Raw genomic sequence first — 22,227 nt, 5'->3', positions numbered from 1 at the left:
CTGGCGTTCTACGGATCGGAGCGTGGAATGTCAGATCCCTTAATTGAGCAGGTAGGTTAGAAAATTTAAAAAGGGAAATGGATAGGTAAAGTTACATATAGTAGGAATTAGTGAAGTTCGCTGTCAGGAGGAACAAGACTTTTGGTCAGGCGAATACAGGGTTATAAATACAAAATCAAATAGGGGTAATGCAGGAGTAGGTTTAATAATGAATAAAAAAATAGGAGTGCGGGTAAGCTACTACAAACAGCATAGTGAATGCATTATTGTGGCCAACATAGACACGAAGCCCACGCCTACTACAGTAGTACAAGTTTATATGCCAACTAGCTCTGCAGATGATGAAGAAATTGATGAAATGTATGATGAGATAAAAGAAATTATTCAGGTAGTGAAGGGGGACGAAAATTTAATAGTCATGGGTGACTGGAATTCGAGAGTAGGAAAAGGGAGAGAAAGAAACATAGTAGGTGAATATGGATTGGGGGTAAGAAATGAAAGAGGAAGCCGTCTGGTAGAATTTTGCACAGAGCATAACTTAATCATAGCTAACACTTGGTTCAAGAATCATAAAAGAAGGTTGTATACATGGAAGAATCTCGGAGATGTGGACTCTGACCACAATCTATTGGTTATGACCTGTAGATTAAAACTGAAGAAACTGCAAAAAGGTGCGAATTTAAGGAGATGGGACCTGGATAAACTGACTAACCAGAGGTTGTACAGAGTTTCAGGGAGAGCATAAGGGAACAATTGACAGCAATGGGGGAAAGAAGTACAAGAAGAATGGGTAGCTCTGAGGGATGAAGTAGTGAAGGCAGCAGAGGATCAAGCAGGTAAAAAGACGAGGGCTAGTAGAACTCCTTGGGTAACAGAAGAAATATTGAATTTAATTGATGAAAAGAGAAAATATAAAAATGCAGTAAATGAAGCAGGCAAATAGGAATACAAACGTCTCAAGAATGATATCGACAGTAAGTGCAAAATGGTTAAGCAGGGATGGCTAGAGGACAAATGTAAGGATGTAGAGGCTTATATCACTAGGGGTAAGATAGATATTGCCTACAGGAAAATTAAAGAGACCTTTGGAGAAAAGAGAACCACTTGTAAGGATATCAAGAGCTCAGATGGAAACCCAGTTCTAACCAAAGAAGGGAAAGCAGAAAGGTGGAAGGAGTATATGGAGGGTCTATACAAGGGCGATGTACTTGAGGACAATATTATGGAAATGGAAGAGAATGTAGATGAAGATGAAATAGGAGATACGATACTACGTGAAGAGTTTGACAGAGCACTGAAAGACCTAAGTCGAAACAAGGCCCCGGGAGGAGACAACATTCCATTAGAACTACTGACAGTCTTGGGAGAGCCAGTCCTGACAAAACTCTACCATCTGGTGAGCAAGATGTATGAGGAAGGCGAAATACCCTCAGACTTCAAGAAGAATGTAATAATACCTATCCCAAAGAAAGCAGGTGTTGACAGATGTGACAATTACCAAACTATCAGTTTAATAAGTCACAGCTACAAAATACTAACACGAATTCTTTACAAACGAATGGAAAAACTGGTAGAAGCCGACTTTGGGGAAGATCAGTTTGGATTCCGTAGAGATATTGGAACACCTGAGGCAATACTGACCTTACGACTTATCTTAGAAGAAAGATTAAGGAAAGGCAAACCTACGTTTCTAGCATTTGTGGACTTAGAGAAAGCTTTTGACAATGTTGACTGATATACTTTCTTTCAAATTCTAAAGGTGGCAAGGGTAAAATACAGGGAGTGAAAGTCTATTAACAATTTTTACAGAAACCAGATGGCAGTTAGGTATAAGAGTTGAGGGGCATGAAAGGGAAGCAGTGGTTTGGAAGGTAGTGAGACAGGGTTGTAGCCTTTCCCCAATGTTATTCAATCTATATATTGAGCAAGCAGTAAAGGAAACAAAAGAAAAATTTGGAGTAGGTATTAAAATCCATGGAGAAGAAATAAAAAATTTGAGGTTCACCGATGACATTGTAATTCTGTCAGAGACAGCAAAGGACTTGGAAGAGCAGTTGAACGGAATGGACAGTGTCTTGAAAAGAGGATATAAGATGAACATCAACAAAAGCAAAATGAGGATCATGGAATGTAGTCAAATTAAGTCGGGCAATGCTGAGGGAATTAGATTAGGAAATGAGACACTTAAAGTAGTAAAGGAGTTTTGCTATTTGGGGAGCAAAATAACTGATGATGGTCGAAGTAGAGAGGATATAAAATGTAGACTGGCAATGGCAAGGAAAGCATTTCTGAAGAAGAGAAATTTGTTAACATCGAGTATAGATTTAAGTGTCAGGAAGTCGTTTCTGAAAGTATTTGTATGGAGTGTAGCCATGTATGGAAGTGAAACATGGACGATAAATAGTTTGGACAGGAAGAGAATAGAAGCTTTTGAAATGTGGTGCTACAGAAGAATGCTGAAGATTAGATGGGTAGATCACATAACTAATGAGGAGGTATTGAATAGAATTGGGGAGAAGGGGAGTTTGTGGCACAACTTGACTAGAAGAAGGGATCGGTTGGTAGGACATGTTCTGAGGCATCAAGGGAACACAAATTTAGCATTGGAGGGCAGCGTGGAGGGTAAAAATCATGGAGGGAGACCAAGAGATGAATACACTAAGCAGATTCAGAAGGATGTAGGTTGCAGTAGGTACTGGGAGATGAAGGAACTTGCACAGGATAGGGTAGCATGGAGAGCTGCATCAAACCAGTCTCAGGACTGAAGACCACAACAACAACACTTGTTTCATATATATACAGAGCAGGCACTGTCAATATTTGCAGTTCTTTTAATTTGTTTCTGCAGTACACTCTTGGTGACAGGTTTCCAATGTGCCTAATCACTTTCTTTCAGAGTTTAAGTAATGTGCTTATGTATATATTAGTTATACTACCTCATACAGGTATACAGTAGAGATACGTGGATAACTTAGAGCATAATACATTTTTAGCAAAGTGTAATGATCAGTTTGTGACAATTTTCTCATGAGAAATATATTTGTGCTAATTGTTGAGCATCTTTTATCTATATGTGTCTTCTATGTCATGAGACTGTCCACCATCAATACCAGAAATTTGCTGCAATGAACTTTTGAAATGCTGGAATCATCAAGCATAATATCAAGATCATTTGCTTTGACAGCCCTATTTTCTTGCATTCTCATGTAAGTTTCTTTTATGACCATTTATGAAAAGGTTGCACCCCCAAAATATTTGTGTGCCCTATCTCTCTCAAAATGCTTACTGATAGACAAAGCCATATTTGACCTCAAAAATGATATTACGATGTCAGTTGCAACCAAATTGCACACTCAAACAACAGATAATCTCATTTATGGCTTAAAAATCACTGCAAGCAGTACTTTTACTCAATTTATAGTAAATTTAATTTTTTTTCATTTAGAAACTTTAATGAGAATGATGATGTCCTCAAAAGAAGTATTCTTTGTATCATCTTCCTGTCTGTTTTCTACATTAGAGGAGAATATGATGTGCACAACAGCAATAAACAGCTTGTTCCCCCCAAAGGCTGGCAGTGTAGTCAGATCCAGATAAACGCCTATGTGGCATCCCCTGAGACTTTTGACAAGAAATATGGAGCGGCCACACCCATCTGCCATAACCACTTTCCTGTATTACACTAATAAAATGCACGCTAATGACTTGCAGCAAAATTCTCACTGTGTTTGTTATGAATGTGCATGACTAGATCTCATCGTTATTGCAAGGACTTGATGATAGATATTTTATTACCTGCAGGAAAAAAGGTGAATTTTTTATAGACATGCAATAGACAATATGTTTGTGAAACTATCAGATTTCAAGTATAAGAAATAGTATAGAAATGAACATATTAAGTATCTCCATAGAATAGAACTAACTACACTTATTGTCAAACTATGCTCTAATGAGGCATCAACAGAAATTTGTGATTGGATTGAGGACTTTTTGGTAGAGATGATGCAGCATGTTATCTTGAATAGAGAGTCATCGTCAGATAGAGAAGTAACTATGGGTGTTCCCCAGGTAAGTGTGTTGGGACCCTTAGAGTTCATGTTGTAGACTGATGACCTTGTAGACAATATTAATAGTAACCTCAGACTTTATGCAGATGATGCAGTTATCTATAATGAAGTACTGTCTGAAAGAAGCTGCATAAATACTCAGTCAGCTCTTGATAAGATTTCAAAGTGGTGCAAAGACTGACAACTTGCTTTAAGTTTTCAGAAATGTAAAATTTTGCTCTTCACAAAATGAAAAAAAAAATGTAGAATCCTATGAGTATAATATCAGTGAGTCACTTTTGGAATTGGCCAACTCATACAAATCCATGGGTGTAACACTTTGTAGGGATATGAAATGGGCTGATTGCATAGGCCCAGTCATGGGTAAAGCAAGTGGTAGATTTTGGTTTATTGGTAGAATACTGGGGAAGTGCAATCAGTCGACAAAGGAGATTGCTTAAAAATCACTCGTGCAACCTGCCCTAGAATGTTGCTCATGTATGTGGGACCTGTACCAAATAGGACTAACAGGAGATGTTGAATGTATACGGAGAATGGCAGCATGAATAGTCACAGCTTGTTTAATTCATGGGAGAGTGTTATGGAGATACTGAGGGAACTGAACTGGAAGACTCTTGAAGACAGATGTAAACTACCTTGACAAAGTCTATTATCAACTTCTTAAAAACTAGCTTTAAATGACAACTCTAGGAATATATTACAATCCCCTATGTATTGCTCACATAGGAATTACAAGGGTAAGATTAGAATAATTTCTGCACTCAGAAGCATTCAAACTATCATTCATCCTGCTATCCACACATGAATGGAACGGGAAGAAACCCTAATAACTGGTACAGAAGGGCGTATCTCTGCCATGCACCTCACAGTGGTTTGCAGATTGTAGATTTAGATGTAGAGTAAACTAATTATTCACCTTTAAACATGTACACATGTAATCGGTGTTGTCATATGCAGTTTATATACATCTATAGTTACAATATGCTCCTGCTATGGCTCCTTGTGAAATTAAGTTATAATTATGTTACAAGATGGCATTAACCATAGTTATTACTTTAGCAATGTACCTTGTTATACAAGCTGACCATTTTTTACAAATCTAATGTTCACAAATCTAATACAGGGTGCCATGGTAAATCATCATATCACATTAAAAACTTTATAAACTCTTACTAATTATAATTTCATATTGATACTTCGGATCAAAATTTCAAGTAATTTTTCAAATCTCTCACTGCATAAATTGCTTTACCTTTCATCCATTTGGTTATTATGTTTTTGAATTGGCTTGTCAGTTGCATGTCCATTTTTTGTTTTGTAGTGCTGTGTTGACATCCTAAGATCAAAGTTATCCAGGTTTTCTTTAGCGTATACTAGGCAACCATAAACATAAATACTTGGCACTGTCATAGAATTCATTTTCTCAAAGTAATATCTACATTATTCTCATGTTGTTAGTCCTACTATGCATCTGATAGTCTCTTTTTGCTATTTAAGTACCTTCTTTGATCCAACCCAGTTTCCCCATAACATAATTCCACATGTTAGATGGAAACTGAAGAAAGCAAAATATGCATACAGAAATTGTTTTACTAACATGGCTTCTCGACTTTTGCAGCAGATAAATCACATATGAGCATCTGGTGCACAATTCAATTGTGGGGTATTTAAATTAAAAGTGTTTTTTTTCCTGTTTGCTATTATTTATGTGTATTAGCTTGAAACCATGACATACACTATTGCTACTGCTACCTTCTGTTTAACTCATTCAGGTGGTATTCTGAAGAATTAGTGTGATCTTGTACTGTCTGGCAGTGATAAACAGAATGAGTGTAAGAAAGGAGACTTGTGACACACCTTTTCCAAGAGGTAAAGAATCTGATATTTTATTATTTACTAACAGTAACTGTTTCTTATTGCTTAGGTATGACTGCAATAGGATGACAGTGTTCTCCCCTATTCCATAATACTGTAGCTTTCATTTATTTATTTATTTATTCATTATTTGTCCCGTGGATCAAATCAGTACAATGACTTGTACAACTGATATGGGATAAGTCAATACAAATATACAGTTTACAGGAGTCTAAGATAGTAGACAAGAATACAGAGGAAAGATTATTTTACATTACCTACAAAATTATGTTACTTAAAGTTACAGCTTTACAGAGAATTGTTACATGATGTGACAAAACTGACTTAACAACATTCAGCTTTGATACTTTATCATGCACTAAGACAATTTTGATTCCAAATATTCCTGGATGGTATAAAAGCATTCTTTTAATAAAAGAGATTTCACTGTCTGTTTGAATTTATTTATTTCTTGGATTTCTTGTATAAAAGTTGGAAGATGATTATATAATTTTATTCCCATGTACTTGACACCATCACTGTACAGTTTTGTTGAGTGGGGAAGTATTCTTAGAGAGGTTTTTGATCTTGTGTCATAATCGTGGTAGTCCATATTTTTGCTAATTTTGTTGATACTTTTTTTGGTAAAGAATAATAATTCTAGTATGTATTGGCATGGGAGGGGCAAAATATTTAGTTTCTTAAATAATGGTTTACTAGTGTCTCTTTGTTTTTTGAACATAATTGTTCTGACTACCTTCTTTTGCAGTTTGAATATCTTAATTGATTCAGAATTTTGGCCCCAGAAGATGATTCCGTAGTTAAGTACGGAGTGAAAGAGCGCATGGTACATTGTGGTTAGGGTACTTGTGTTAGTGACGTTCCTTATTGATCTAATCATGAAGCATACTTTACTAAGTTTTGTGCTGGTAACGTCAATGTGCCTTTTCCATGTGAGCGTATCAGTAATAGTGACCCCCAAAAATTTTATTTCATTTTCAAGTTTAACATTATTTTTTTCCAGTGATATAGTTGGTTGTAATGAATTTCTGTTTTGGGCAGTGTGAAAGGTTATTCCAATTGTCTTTTTTGCATTAATCAGCAGCCTATTACTTTGAAGCCATCGACTTATTTGATCTGTGGTTCTATCTATATTGGATTGGAGAATTTGTTCGGGCGCAGATATGAGTATAGAGGTGTCGTCAGCAAATAAAAGGGTTTTTGTGTTTGGTATGCTGTGAGGAAGGTCATTTATGTAAAGTAAGAACAGCAAAGGGCCCAGGACGGAGCCTTGGGGAACGCCTTGCTTTATGGTATGTATGGAGGAATGTACAGTGCTAGCTGTACCTGAGAGCTTAGTTTCATTTAATTCGACATACTGCTGTCGATCTTCCAGATAGCTTTTAAACCAGTCATAGGCATTTCCTCTTATTCCATATGAATGCAGCTTTTGCAGAAGTATACTATGATTAACCATGTCGAATGCCTTTGTTAGATCTAGGAATATACCTATGGCTGGGAGTTTTTTGTCCACAAGCTCCAGTGCATGATCTAGAAATTCTTGTATTGCATCTGTTGTAGCTTTCTTACTTTGGAAGCTGAACTGAGCAGGTGACAGGATATTTTCTTTGTTTAGAAAGGACATGATTCTGGTGGCCATTATATACTCAAATACTTTACTAAAAGTTGAAAGCAGTGCAATGGGTCGATAATTACTGGGATCCTCTTTGCTTCCTGTTTTGTGGACAGGTATAATTTTTGCAATTTTGAGCATGCCAGGAAATGTACCATTCAGGAATGAGAAGTTTATTATGTGAGCGAGGGGTTTGCTGATAGGATACTGTGGGACACTGTATCAAAGGATTCCTTAGATCCAGCAGTATCACACCATTTAGTGACGTATCCGCAAAGTAGTTATATATATTTGTTATAATGTAGTCAACAACTGCTTTTGCAGTAGATAGGGAAGATCTAAAGCCATACTGCACAGCACAGATTACACTACAATATTCAAAAGATTGGGTCATCTGCTGGTGCATCAATTATCCTATAAATTAACAGGAGAAGTGAAATGGGTTGATAAACCATTCATTGTGAATGTATGGCCTCATCTCTCTATTGTACATTTAAGCAGAGTTCTTGTCATTAATTAAATGTAAATTGCTTACTGTGGAACACTTTATTTAACTGTTACACCCAGTTTCTTCCATAATCATGTAAATTCCATCTGGGGTCATGTGTGACACCAGCAATTTCTACATGTATTATGTTCTTAAAAAATGAATGTATTTTATTTATTTAGTTCTTTTTATTTTATTGTTATTTCCTGTGTTTGTTGCAATAAAATAATTAATAAGTTGATAAACAGAATCACTTGAATATTACATGAAGTTCAAATATTTTTAGCTGCATACTTATATGAATCATGAAAAGAACTTTGCAGGAAACACTGTACTACAGTGAAAGAAATCATGGAACAATTATAGGATAAATACACTCCTGGAAATTGAAATAAGGACACCGTGAATTCATTGTCCCAGGAAGGGGAAACTTTATTGACACATTCCTGGGGTCAGATACATCACATGATCACACTGACAGAACCACAGGCACATAGACACAGGCAACAGAGCATGCAAAATGTCGGCACTAGTACAGTGTATATCCACCTTTCGCAGCAATGCAGGCTGCTATTCTCCAATGGAGACAATCGTAGAGATGCTGGATGTAGTCCTGTGGAACGGCTTGCCATGCCATTTCCACCTGGCACCTCAGTTGGACCAGCGTTCGTGCTGGACGTGCAGACCGCGTGAGACGACGCTTCATCCAGTCCCAAACATGCTCAATGGGGGACAGATCCGGAGATCTTGCTGGCCAGGGTAGTTGACTTACACCTTCTAGAGCACGTTGGGTGGCACGGGATACATGCGGACGTGCATTGTCCTGTTGGAACAGCAAGTTCCCTTGCCGGTCTAGGAATGGTAGAACGATGGGTTCGATGACGGTTTGGATGTACCGTGCACTATTCAGTGTCCCCTCGACGATCACCAGTGGTGTACGGCCAGTGTAGGAGATCGCTCCCCACACCATGATGCCGGGTGTTGGCCCTGTGTGCCTCGGTCGTATGCAGTCCTGATTGTGGCGCTCACCTGCACAGCGCCAAACACGCATACGACCATCATTGGCACCAAGGCAGAAGCGACTCTCATCGCTGAAGACGACACGTCTCCATTCGTCCCTCCATTCACGCCTGTCGCGACACCACTGGAGGCGGGCTGCACGATGTTGGGGCGTGAGCGGAAGACGGCCTAACGGTGTGCGGGACCGTAGCCCAGCTTCATGGAGACGGTTGCAAATGGTCCTCGCCGATACCCCAGGAGCAACAGTGTCCCTAATTTGCTGGGAAGTGGCGGTGCGGTCCCCTACGGCACTGCGTAGGATCCTACGGTCTTGGCGTGCATCCGTGCGTCGCTGCGGTCCGGTCCCAGGTCGATGGGCACGTGCACCTTCCGCCGACCACTGGCGACAACATCGATGTACTGTGGAGACCTCACGCCCCACGTGTTGAGCAATTCGGCGGTACGTCCACCCGGCCTCCCGCATGCCCACTATACGCCCTCGCTCAAAGTCCGTCAACTGCACATACGGTTCACGTCCACGCTGTCGCGGCATGCTACCAGTGTTAAAGACTGCGATGGAGCTCCGTATGGCACGGCAAACTGGCTGACACTGACGGCGGCGGTGCACAAATGCTGCGCAGCTAGCGCCATTCGACGGCCAACACCGCAGTTCCTGGTGTGTCCGCTGTGCCGTGCGTGTGATCATTGCTTGTACAGCCCTCTCGCAGTGTCCGGAGCAAGTATGGTGGGTCTGACACACCGGTGTCAATGTGTTCTTTTTTCCATTTCCAGGAGTGTATTACAGGGAACATTCACCACTTTCTCATTCTAGTGTTCATTTCAACTGCTCGTAGTCCTAGTTCACAGAATTATCAGTATATTTATTACAAAGTATTTTTTCAATTAAATGATCATTACATACAAAGTCATCACAGGTATCACATATTTGATTTGTTTTCCTATATTTCTCATGTGGGTGTGAGATACATCTAGATCTCTTCTTCCCCATTCTCTTCTCTGTGAGAATTCTTGCTTCAGATCCTATCAAATGATGAAATCCACTTATGTTTATTGCATCTGTTATGGCCTTGGTTCTTTTCTGTGGGTTCTGTAACTTTGTTCTTATTTTGGGTGCTGCTATTTCATTAGCAAGGTCTATTAGAAATTGTCTCCTTGCTCTGCTCTTTTTTTCCATGTGTAGGGATTATGCTTTTGTACAGAATATGGGCACTGATGCCTGCCATATCTATCATGTCATAAAAAAAACTTCAGGAGGCCATTCCCTGTGCTTAGTTGAATACTGCCTTGCAATCAGGTCAATGGTGTCTACTCCAGACTTTATGCTGTTGTAGAATAAAATAACCCTTGGCTTTTGCTGATAATTTGAACTGGTGTTGAATTTTTCATGCAGTGTAGACAGTAGAATGATGGCTTTATTTTTCCTTGGAACATATGATACCACCAGTGTATTTCTGGCAATTAAAAAGATACTGGAAAACTCTTTTCTAGCCCTGGATGGTAACATTTCTTCTGGCATTTCTCCATCTTGACCAAGTTCATAGCTAGTGAAAAAATTATCAGTCATGATATTTCTTCCACTGCCTCTCAAGTGATCTATCAAGTTGTTTACAACTCTATTGCCCTGCTGGGTCTCTCCAATGTTGCCTACAAGAACTGTGTACATTTGTGCATTTATTATGTACTGTGCCTCACAGGCTACAGGAGCCTCTATTTTAATAACATGTTTTCTTGGTTTTGATGGTGTATACACTTTGAAGCCACACCTTCCTTTAAACATGCACAAATGCTCATCCAATGTAGTATTAGTCCCTGGTATGTGTGATGAAATGCAAGTTTCAACAAACATCTCAAATATGGCTCATATAGACTCTTCTTTATTTTGTGAGATTTCTTTTCTTGTGCTGCATGTATCTTTATCATCAATTTCAGACATGGTAGTAATCCCCAAATAAAGAAAGTTCATATTCAGGAGACCAAAACTCATGGAAGAGGCCCACCATTGTCTTTCTGTACATAGTGCATGATCAGAAAGCTGAGAAAAGCTGCCAATTTTGTGTCATCTATCTCTTGCCATATTTCAAGATAAGAAAGTTTTGCTTTCAGCTCTTTTTCACAGTTATTGGTATTATCACATTAATTCTTATCATCTCCACAGCAAAGAAGCATAACAAAAAATCTTCTCTGATGTAATTATTTCTCTTATTCTTAGAAGCACTGAAGCACTCTGCCTAGGAATGTTTCTGGAACACTGTTTCTTACTTTTGGATGAATAGTACTGTATATTTCACCATTTTTACTGCAAGTGACATGTCTAAAATTTCAAACCCCTCACACTTATTTTCAGCATTGGTAACACCATAGACTTCTTCCTGTATTTCAGTGTGGTCACCCTATGCAGCACTCTTTGTAAATTCCTCATTTCTATTTCTGAATCTTCTACATATCATTTATCAGTAAAAATTCACCGTATCTAACAACAATTTTTGTAAGGAGAAAATACAGGAACTGAATGTAATCAACAATTTATTCTGCTCCCTGTTAATAAATTTGAATGCAATAGTCATGCCAACAATAACAGCAGAATTGGTAAAATAAAATACACTAAGAAACAAAAATATTGTAATTCCTGTAAGGGATACTTTATGGCTCCAGTCTCATTACATCTTGTGACTGAACATAATTTCAGTATTTAGAATGCATTTATTCACATACAGTATGTAAAATGTTTCCAGAAGGGCATTTCTCTGATGTGAAGATTTTATAAATAGAATTATTTTTTATTTATTGAGAGTTTCCTCTATACTAGGCTTTTTCTCCAACATAACAAATACCTGGAAATTATTAAAAAAATGGTTCAAATGGCTCTGAGCACTATGGGACTCAACATCTTAGGTCATAAGTCCCCTAGAACTTAGAACTACTTAAACCTAACTAACCTAAGGACATCACACACACCCATGCCCGAGGCAGGATTCGAACCTGCAACCGTAGCAGTCCCGCGGTTCCGGACTGCAGCGCCAGAACCGCTAGACCACCGCGGCCGGCGGAAATTATTAAATGTGGTACATAAGATCTTAATTTATCCCATCAGGATGTCCCTCCAGGTCCTTTGATCTTACATACCGTCTTCCTCTGTGCCAAGTTTTCTCATTGTTAATTGTACATTTTGGAGCAAGGTGGTCGTAGGGTGTCCTCTTCTCTTCTTTCTCTCAGTTTCCCATTCCAGGATCATTTTCAGAATTGTGGCTTCTTCCATTCTTCTTACATGCGAATACCATTGTAACTTCCTTCTATCCATCTTGTTATGTATTCCTTCTATTACTTCCATTTTCTTTATTATTTCATCATTTCTTACTTTTTCTTTTCTAGAAGTTCTTGCTGATCTTCTCCAGAAGTTCATTTCTACTGCTTGCAGTTTCTTTATGTGTTTCAGATTAGCAGTCCATGTCTCCATTCTCTAGAAAACTATGCTCTCTTGTATCAATTTATATGTGATTTTTTTGGTTCAGTTTATTACAGTTTTGCTCCATAAGATTGAGTTGAGCATCCCAGTGACCTTCCTTCCACTGCTAATTTTCTCATTAATTTCTACCTCTGATTTCCTCCCCATCCCTAAAATGGGTCCTAAATAATAGAAAGTACTGACCTTCTTAATTTTCTTTGCCTCTATATACAAGGTGGTCCACTGATAGTGACTGGGCCAAATATCTCACGAAATAAGCATCAAACGAAAAAACTACAAAGAACGAAACTCTTCTAGCTTGAAGGGGGAAACCAGATGGTGCTATGGTTGGCCCACTAGATGGCACTGCCATAGGTCAAATGGATATTAAATGCGTTTTTTAAAAATAGGAACCCCCATTTTTTATTACATATTCGTGTAGTATGTAAAGAAATATGAATGTTTTAGCTGACCACTTTTTCTGCTTTGTGATAGATGGCGCTGTAATAGTCACAAACGTGTAAGTACGTGGTATCACGTAACATTTCGCCAGTGCGGATGGTATTTGCTTTGTGATACATTACCCGTGTTAAAATGGACCATTTACCAATTGCGGAAAAGGTTGATATCATGTTGATGTATGGCTATTGTGATCAAAATGACCAACGGGTGTGTGCTATGTATGCTGCTCAGTACCCTGGATGACATCATCCAAGGATCCGGACCGTTCGCTGGATAGTTACGTTATTTAGGGAAACAGGAAGTGTTCAGCCACATGTGAAATGTCAACCACGACTTGCAAAAATGATGATGCCCAAGTAGGTGTTTTAGCTGCTGTTGCAGCTAATCTGCACATCAGTAGCAGACAAATTGTGTGAGAATCAAGAATCTCAAAAACGTCGGTGTTGAGAATGCTACATCAACATCGATGGCACCCGTACCATATTTCTATGCACCAGGAATTGCATGGCGATGACTTTGAACATTGTGTACAGTTCTGCCACTGGGCACAAGAGAAATTACGGGACGATGACAGATTTTTTGCACGTGTTCTATTTAGCGACGAAGCGTCATTCACCAACAGCAGTAATGTAAACCAGCATAATATGCACTATTGGGCAACGGAAAATCCATGATGGCTGTGACAAGTGGAACATCAGCGGGTGCAATGTATGCTGATTTCCTATGTAATGTTCTACTGGTGTTACTACAAGATGTTTCACAGCATGACAGAATGGTGATGTACTTCCAACATGATGAATGTCCAGCACATAGCTCGCATGTGTTTGAAGCGGTACTGAATAGCATATTTCATGACAGGTGGATTGGTTGTTGAAGCACCATACCATGAACCACACGTTTACTGGATCTGATATCCCCAGATTTCTTTCTGTGGGGAAAGTTGAAGAATATTTGCTATCGTGACCACCGACAATGCCTGACAACATGCATCAGTGCATTGTGAATGCATGTGCGAACATTACTGAAGGCGAACTACCTGCTGTTGAGAGGAATGTCGTTACACTTATTGCCAAATTAATTGAGGTTGATGGACATTTTGAGCATTTATTGCAGGTAATCACGCTGTAACAGCATGCATTGTCAGAAATGATAAGTTCACAAAGGTACATGTATCACATTGGAACAACCGAAATAATATGTTCAAACGTACCTACGTTCTGTATTTTAGTTTAAAAACCTACCTGTTACCAACAGTTCGTCTAAAATTATGAGCCATATGTTTGTGACTATTACAATGCCATCTATCACAAAGCGAAAAAAGGGTCCAACTAGAACATTCATATTTCTTTACATACTACACGAATATGTAATAAAAAATGGGGGTTCCTATTTTAAAAAACGCAGTTGATATCCATTTGACCTATGGCAGTGCCATCTAGTGGGCCAACCATAGCGCCATCTGGCTTCCCCCTTCAAGCTAGACAACTTTCGTTCTTTGTAGTTTTTTCGTTTGATGCTTATTTCATGAGATATTTGGCCCAGTCACTATCAATGGACAATTAATGAGGTATTCTGTTTTCTGGTAATTAATTTTCAATCCCCAGTTTCTGTATTCCATTCCTAATTGGTTACATACATAATGCACACTCTCCCCATCTTGTGCTATAACTACTTGCTCATCAGCAAATAGTGGGTGATGTAAATTATCTCCATCTTTATTTTCTAGTAACATTCCATAGCATTTATGAGGCCATGTCTTAAGATTGATGTCCATATAGATTTTAAGCAATGTTGGTGACATGGGACAGCCTGGTAACAGACCCTCGCTTATTCTAAATTTCTGGAAAGTGTACTACCGATTTTCACATGATATATGTTATCTTTATTTATTTCTTGTATTATTTTAACAGAATGACCCCTTTTGTTTGCCATATGTAATGCTCTCCAGAGTAGTTTTCTCAGGGCAGTATCATATGCTTTATCTAAATCTATGAATATTAATTGTATGTTATTTGATTTTTCTGTATGTTTCTCTAAGATGTAATGTGAAAATATGGTCTACGTCTGATCTACCAGCTGTGAAGCCATATTGGTCTTCCTGGGTTTTAAAATTTATGTCCAGCTTATTTTTAATTATTTTCTCAAAAATTCTCATTAATGTGTTTCTAACACGATTTCCTCAAAGGTTGGAGCAGCTTTTGCTATACCCTTTCTTAAATATAGTATTAATATAATCCATGTTCATTTCCTTGGGTACTGAATCTCCGTGTATCATTTTATTGGATAACCATGTTATTAGTTTCACAATTTTGTCACCACCAACTTTTAAGAGCTCCAGATTGATACTGCCTGGTCCAGGTGATTTACCATTTTTTTCTGTTCTTAATATCTTACTCACCTCATTTTCTAAAACTTGGATCTCCTCTCCTTCCTGTTCCTTTTCTTCCACTGTTCCTTTCTCCAGACACTCTTCTCTATTCCCATTTAATAATTTCTGGAAATATTCTTCCCATTCTTTTGGTGTTATCAGTCGAAGACTGATTTTGACTTCCATCTCTTGTCGAAGTCCTTTTAATACTGACTATGCTTCTTTTGCTCTCCCAAATCCTAGTTGTCATTGACATTGGAACATGTCCATTCCCTTGTTTCATTCTTTTATTTTTTGTATCACTTTATTCTTCTTTTCTTGTAGATTGTTCTTGTTACTTTTGATTTATCATTCAACTACTGGTTGAATGTGTTTCCCTTTTCTTTAACTGCCACCTCTATTTCCTCTGACCACCATTCTGCTGTATGGCTATGGTTGTTTCCCCTTATGCCCAGCACCTCTGTTGCTATACTTATAACACTGGACTTTATGTATTCATATATTTTCTATGTACTTCCTTCAAATGATTCTTCCAATGTTTTTTTCCCATTCTGGCAGCAAAGAATGTTTGTATACTTTCATTTTGTAGGCTGTCAATATTGAAGTGTAGATTTTGGACTTTCTCAGCACAGTTTGTTTTAATGTCATTAGAATCATTCTTTGATGGCCTAAAACTCTTCATTTGTACTAAATAATGGTCTGATCCACACTGGTCTCCTCTGTAAGATCTAACATCAGCTCGCTTGAAACTGCTGGTCTGTCTAATGATAAAATAATCTATTATTGGACAAAGTTCTGTAGTTTTCTATTGCCAATTATATTTGTGAATATCCTTCTGTTTAAAAATGTGTTGGTGATTTTCAGATCAAACTGTTCACAAATTTCAATCAACCATTCTCCATTGTCATTATATTCTGTCTCTCCACGCTTCCCCACTGTCGGGACATGATTCTCTAATTCCTACTCCTCCACTCAAGCCCCCATGATAGTCAGTTCCTTCCTCCTTGGGATGTTTTCTATAGTCTCCCTAAGGATTGTCCAGAAAGTATCTTTCTCCTGGTCTCTTGTGTCATTTGTGGGTGCATACACACAAATAATTACAACTTTCCTGGCAAATAGAATCATTTCCGCCACAATAATAGGTTCATTAATAAATTTCCAATTTGTGATTCTCTTTTTCCATGCTTTATTTATCATAATGGAGACTCCTGCTATGGCTCTTACCTCCTTGGACACCCCACTTCAGATATGTTCATAATTACCATGTTCTTCTTCTTTGCATTTCCTCTTGGTCTCAGAGAGTACAACAACATCCATTTCGAGTCTGCCAAATTCTGTCAGTAATATATTCAGTTTTGTGGAGATATCATGCACATCCAGCATCCAAATGTCATTTTCCTTTTTTCTTTGCTAGTTTGTCACCCAAGATTCCAGTTTTTCTGAGGCATATTATTAGGTTTTTCAGCATGTTACTTTTTTCACTGAGTGAGGAGCTGGCCCACTGCACAACTCCCAGCCTGGGGGACCAGATAATTTATTCTCAAGGCTTTCTTCCTTTAGACTTTGATAAGCCATTATCATGCTACAAGACAGCAGCCACAAGTTTTGTTCCACCATGGGTATTTTATTTCCCCAATACCCACCATATCTGGTGAGCATTCCCATTATCTGTCATCTGGGGAGGCACCCAATGGGAGACTAGCAATTCCACACAAGGTAAACAGAATTGAATACATTCATTAACTTTCCTATTAATGTTGGGTCAGAAATGTCCCCAAACAGGGTACAAGTATTAAATGTAAGAAGGTGTTTGAGAGAGAGCAAGAATAACTTTGCAAAGATTAGCAGAAGTTTCTGAAGATGACTGATGCTGCCTTGCCTAATTACAGAACTGGGTTGTCTACAGCTATGTGGACATCATGTGCTTGTCTACAGGCAAACAGATAACATGCACTTGCATTCATTGTTGATAGGCTGTGAATCTACAGTGTTCACATGTATGGTGTTCTTCCACTACCACCAGAGTTGGGCAAAATTTATTTGAATGATGGAAAATGGAAATGAGCGTTTGGCGCCATTGGTCGGGAGACCCCTTACGGGGCAGGTCTGGCCACCTCGGTGCAGGTCATATTACATTCGACGCCACATTGGGCGACCTGCACACCAGATGGGGATGAAATGATGATGAAGACAACACAACACCCAGTCCCTGAGCAGAGAAAATCTCCGACCCAGCCGGGAATCGAACCCGGGCCCCTTAGGACCGCAGTCCGTCACACTGCCAATTTTTTTTTTAAATTGTTCTCATTTTGTTCTGGTTTGTTCGGCGTGGATGTCCGATGACACCTGTTCAGGGTCAGTGTTGAGCCGTTGACTCAGTTTTTTTATTACAGAGGGCAGCTAACCGTCTGATCGAACATGCTGAGCTACCGTGCTGGCATGAATCGAGCTGTAGTTTGTAGTTTCAGTGTGAATGCCACATGGGATCGAAGCATGGATCCCATGGGGGTTCCCAGCATGCTCCACATGTCCTAGGCTAGTGCAGAGAAATATGAAAATTCCAGCGCCAGCCAGGGATAGAACCTCAGCCCAGGGGGCCAATAGCCCCAGCCGAGGTGCTGGAACACCCAGACCCTCTGACCACTAGATTACCGAGGACTCCCAAATGCTATTCACTACACATTTTTTTCCCTGCATTGTTCATTGTTTATGGTCATAGCGGATGTCATGTGACCTCCCTTGAAGGTCATTGTTGATCGCTTCACTCAATTCTTTTATTACAGAGACCAACCTGCTCTTTGACCGAACATGCTGAGCTACCGTGCTGGCGCGATTCAGATATCGAGGCAGATATCTAAATGATGAATAATGGATACAGATAAAATTATTATTCATTATTCATGAATAGCAAATAAAAATATTTTTTCTAAACATTATTCATTTACACAAATAAAAATGTTTATTCATCATCTGCAAACAAAAGGAATTACAAAGGATAGGTACATTTGAAATCCATTTACATTTATTGCTTCAGTTATTCATCATTTATAAAACAAATATACATTTTGTTGTTCTTAAAGTAGTTGTCAGAACTGTTATATTCAAACATCTCATCAGAAAGTTTGTTTGCTGTTTGAAGATTAACCATCTTCAAATAGGATACTTGTGTGTTATGTCTCCTAAAATTGTCTTTATTTCAGTATAATGATATAAGACTTCCAAATCACAATGTTGTTTAGCAAAAACTCAGAAATCAATTCTGCTGTAGATATTGGCAGATAACTTCATTGTGATTCCATGTTAGCTCCACCTCCTGTAGCACATTCAAAATTAATTTACTTTCTACATTTTCTTTGATATATTTTTGGCTATTATATGACTTTAGTTTTTTGTAAGCCTCCTGTGGCCTTGGAGAGCAATACAGGTGAACTATTTGTTTGTAAATGCTATAGTTATGGTTGGTGTAGAATGATAAAAAAAGTTTTCCAACGTCTGCTGACACTTTTTTTGACAGCAAAGTTGGCAGTGAGGTGCAATACGAACTTTATTTTGTATTAAAAAAAATGTTGTCTCTTCCAAAAGTTTTCAGTCCCAAAACTTTGTGTAGACACATATTGGACTGAAGAACTATTGCATCTTCTAATGGAAAGCTTACTCAGAGTTAATCCTAAAAAACTTTCAGATGACTTTGAATATCCAAAACCATTCCACATACATTTTAGAAGACTTTAGATTTAGTCTGTTGATGTTAGTCATTAGCAACCACTGAGTTCTTAACTACAAACATAAATGGTTTGCATAATTATATCAATGAGACACCCATATGCAATAGTGTTAGCAAATTTGGTACAAATGAGAAAGGTTTTACAGATTAAAGAGTTTATGTTCATTGTATCCCCATATTTGGCTACTTAATGTTCTGCATGTTAGCAAGAGCAGGGGGAAGTAATTGCAAATGCATAGTCAGTTGAACTGGACTGCATTGGTAGTGTAACTGCTAAAATAGGCCAACCACCAAAGCTGGCAACACACAAATGGACTTCTGTGCCAGACCAGAACAGTGGGCCAGTTCTGTGGATATTTTTGACAGATCTGGCCCACCCATCTCAGGCATCACCAATGTGTAGGTCTGGCTCATCAGGTCTTGTATCTCAGACCAGCCTGGAGGCTGGGTCTATTAGCTGGCTAGATATGAGTGGTTTTCTGTGATGAGCCAGGACTTTGCGCCAGGTCTGCAGATATTTTTGATGGATCTGTCCTGCTGATCTCAGGCCCATCTTTTCCCACTAACATGCAGTCCCTGTCTGTTGGATCTAGTCCCTTGGGTCTACTAGCAGACCACAGAAGAAGAGATTTCTGCAATTGGGAACAACTGTGGGCCAGGACCATGGACATTTTAGGTGCTTCTGGACTGCCAGTATCAAGCCCATCATTTTCTACTAATGGGCAGGCACCACCTATTGGATCTAGACTCTCAGATCCATCCAGAGGCAGGGTTTGTTCATGTGTGGAATAAATCAGTGGATTTTCATGATTTATCTGCAGACCCAGGACTGGGGGGCATTTTCAAAAGGCCAGAAGCTACAGGCAATGGATTTCAGAAGTTGTGACTGTGCCTAGCTGAAAGTATGTTGTACACTGCAATGCTCTTAGGGTTTATTATAGTATATTTTTGGATTTTGAAACTCATTTATAAATTCCACAGGTAGTTAGTATGGCTGATAGTAGGATGAAAACTGTGTTAGTTGCTGGCAATATATATATGCTCTCCACTCATATATTTCTTGAAAGAATAGTTCCACAAATTGGATAAGAAAATCGGTTGCCAAAAGGCAACATTCCAGACATATGGAACTGGTTCAGAATCATGGGCATTCCTCTGAAAATTGTGGGTGTTTGATATGCTAAGATGATGGCACTTTTGATTCTTTGTAAAGTATTGGTGCATTAATTCATAATGCCTGTAAAATAATGAACATAACAAAAACACAGTTATGATTAGCACAATAATGAACATACTATAAGTAAATTGTTAATGACATTCACCGCACTGTTTCTGTATGCCACTCATTGCCCCCCCCCCCCCCTCCCCTTCCCCTCTTCTACCTCTTTGAAGAAAGCTGGACATTTCTGAGCTCTTTTCTGAAATTATTGGAGGTATTTTAAATTCGTCTTAAAAAAAAAAATGCATATCTTTGTCACCAAACCATCAGTGGCCTGCAGTGAAACATATTTACAAGTTGGCTTGCTTTCTAGATCTAAAAACAGTTTGTTACAAAAGCTGTTGATTTTACTTATGATATTTTGTGTTTGACTTTCACTCTCATCAGGAAATGCCATCTGCTTGCTTGTTTTTGAGATTTCTCTCATTTGGCACTGTAGGCCTAATTCTCCATCTAATCCCACATTGCTTTATGTAGCTATACATAATGCAAAGTGTTTCACATAGGCAAAAAACAACTGTGCCAAACAAGGGTCTACCTCAGAAATGTGCAAATAGACTTGATGTGAGCAAGAATTGGACATAAAATGCTGTAAGTAAAATCAACATATTTTGTAACAAACTGTTTTTATATACAGGAAACAGGCCAGATTGCAAATAGTTTCTTTACGTTCCACACATGATGTTTTATATCAGTAAAACAAAATGCATTTGATGACAAAAATATACACTTTCTTGTAGTTGCAAAGATGGATTTAAAATACTTTCAATGATTATAAAGCAACTACAGACAATATGATCGCACAAATGAAGAATTTCTTATGTGACACTTTATTTCAAATTTTGTATATTTGATTTTATTACACTTTGTACTACTGCTGGAATGCCATTCAGAAACGTTTCAACCATCTTTCTGTATGCCCTATTTTTTACATACTTGTTCAAGTATGTTCATGTGCCAGTTTCCACGAATAAGTCCTTTTGCAGTACAGTTGTATAAGTTTTTCGATTTGGACATTGGTCCACCTCTTCATTATACTTGTAGTAACTAAAACTTGCTGTCTTCTAAAAACCACAGGAAAACTTATGGACTTTCTGAACATGGTCCATCACAGAAATCCACCTGTGTGTGCTCAGCTGGGGAGGTGAGATCATTGGTTCCAATAATTGCAGGCAACAGGCTGCAGTTCATGCCTCCATTTATGCACAGGCATGTCCTACTGATTTTGCAGAAAGCATCAGAAACATACGTTGGCCATTGATAAAATCCTCTCATGTGTGACCAGCTTATGAAGTACTTTTATGTTGCATTTCTTACACTGCAATGCAAGTAATGCTGTGCTCAATCTGTAGATTGGTTGGAACAATACATTGCTTTATTAGGTGTGGTCATGTGCCTTTGATTTTTTCCTTCCTCTGAACTGACTTATACACTCAGCTAGAGGGGCACCTAAGACCAACACATACTCTTAAACTTGGTGGAACTTGATTTGATATTTTTCTCATTGTTAGAGGTCAAAAAAGTGACAAGTAACAGAAAAAGTCACAAGACCAACAGGGGCTTGTACCTCTAACCTTTAATGTTGTATTCTTCTTTGTAATCACATTTCTTTTATCAAACACTTTATTTAACGAAATGAACATTACACAAACACATTACAGAAACACTGAGCTACTAATTTCCATTTCTGCACAACATAATGCATTAATAAGTTATTTATCCAACAGAAAGTGCAATGAGTCAAGGAAACAAATACTAGTAACAGAAAACAAAACTTCCTGGTAGGTTAAAACTGTGTGCTGGACTGAGACTCAAACTTGGGGTCTTTGCCTTTCACAGGCAAGTGCTCTACTGACTAAGCTACCCAAGCATGACTCATGATGCATCCTCCCAACTTTACTTCCACCAGTACCTCATCTCCCGCTTTGCAAACTTCACAGGATCTCTCATG

The 22,227-nt window shown here is 38.5% G+C and overlaps 1 long non-coding RNA gene across 2 annotated transcripts in view; it reads right to left on the bottom strand.

Moving 5' to 3' along the window:
- The window catches only part of LOC126161967 (uncharacterized), a 67,432-nt gene that overhangs the window by 21,935 nt on the left and 23,270 nt on the right, over positions 1–22,227 (bottom strand). The window lies entirely within an intron of this gene.

Source organism: Schistocerca cancellata, chromosome 2, assembly GCF_023864275.1.
Source record: "Schistocerca cancellata isolate TAMUIC-IGC-003103 chromosome 2, iqSchCanc2.1, whole genome shotgun sequence".
Taxonomy (NCBI): Eukaryota; Metazoa; Arthropoda; class Insecta; order Orthoptera; family Acrididae; genus Schistocerca; species Schistocerca cancellata.
Note: the sequence above shows the minus strand (reverse complement) of the source record. Positions and strands in the feature narration are given on the sequence as shown.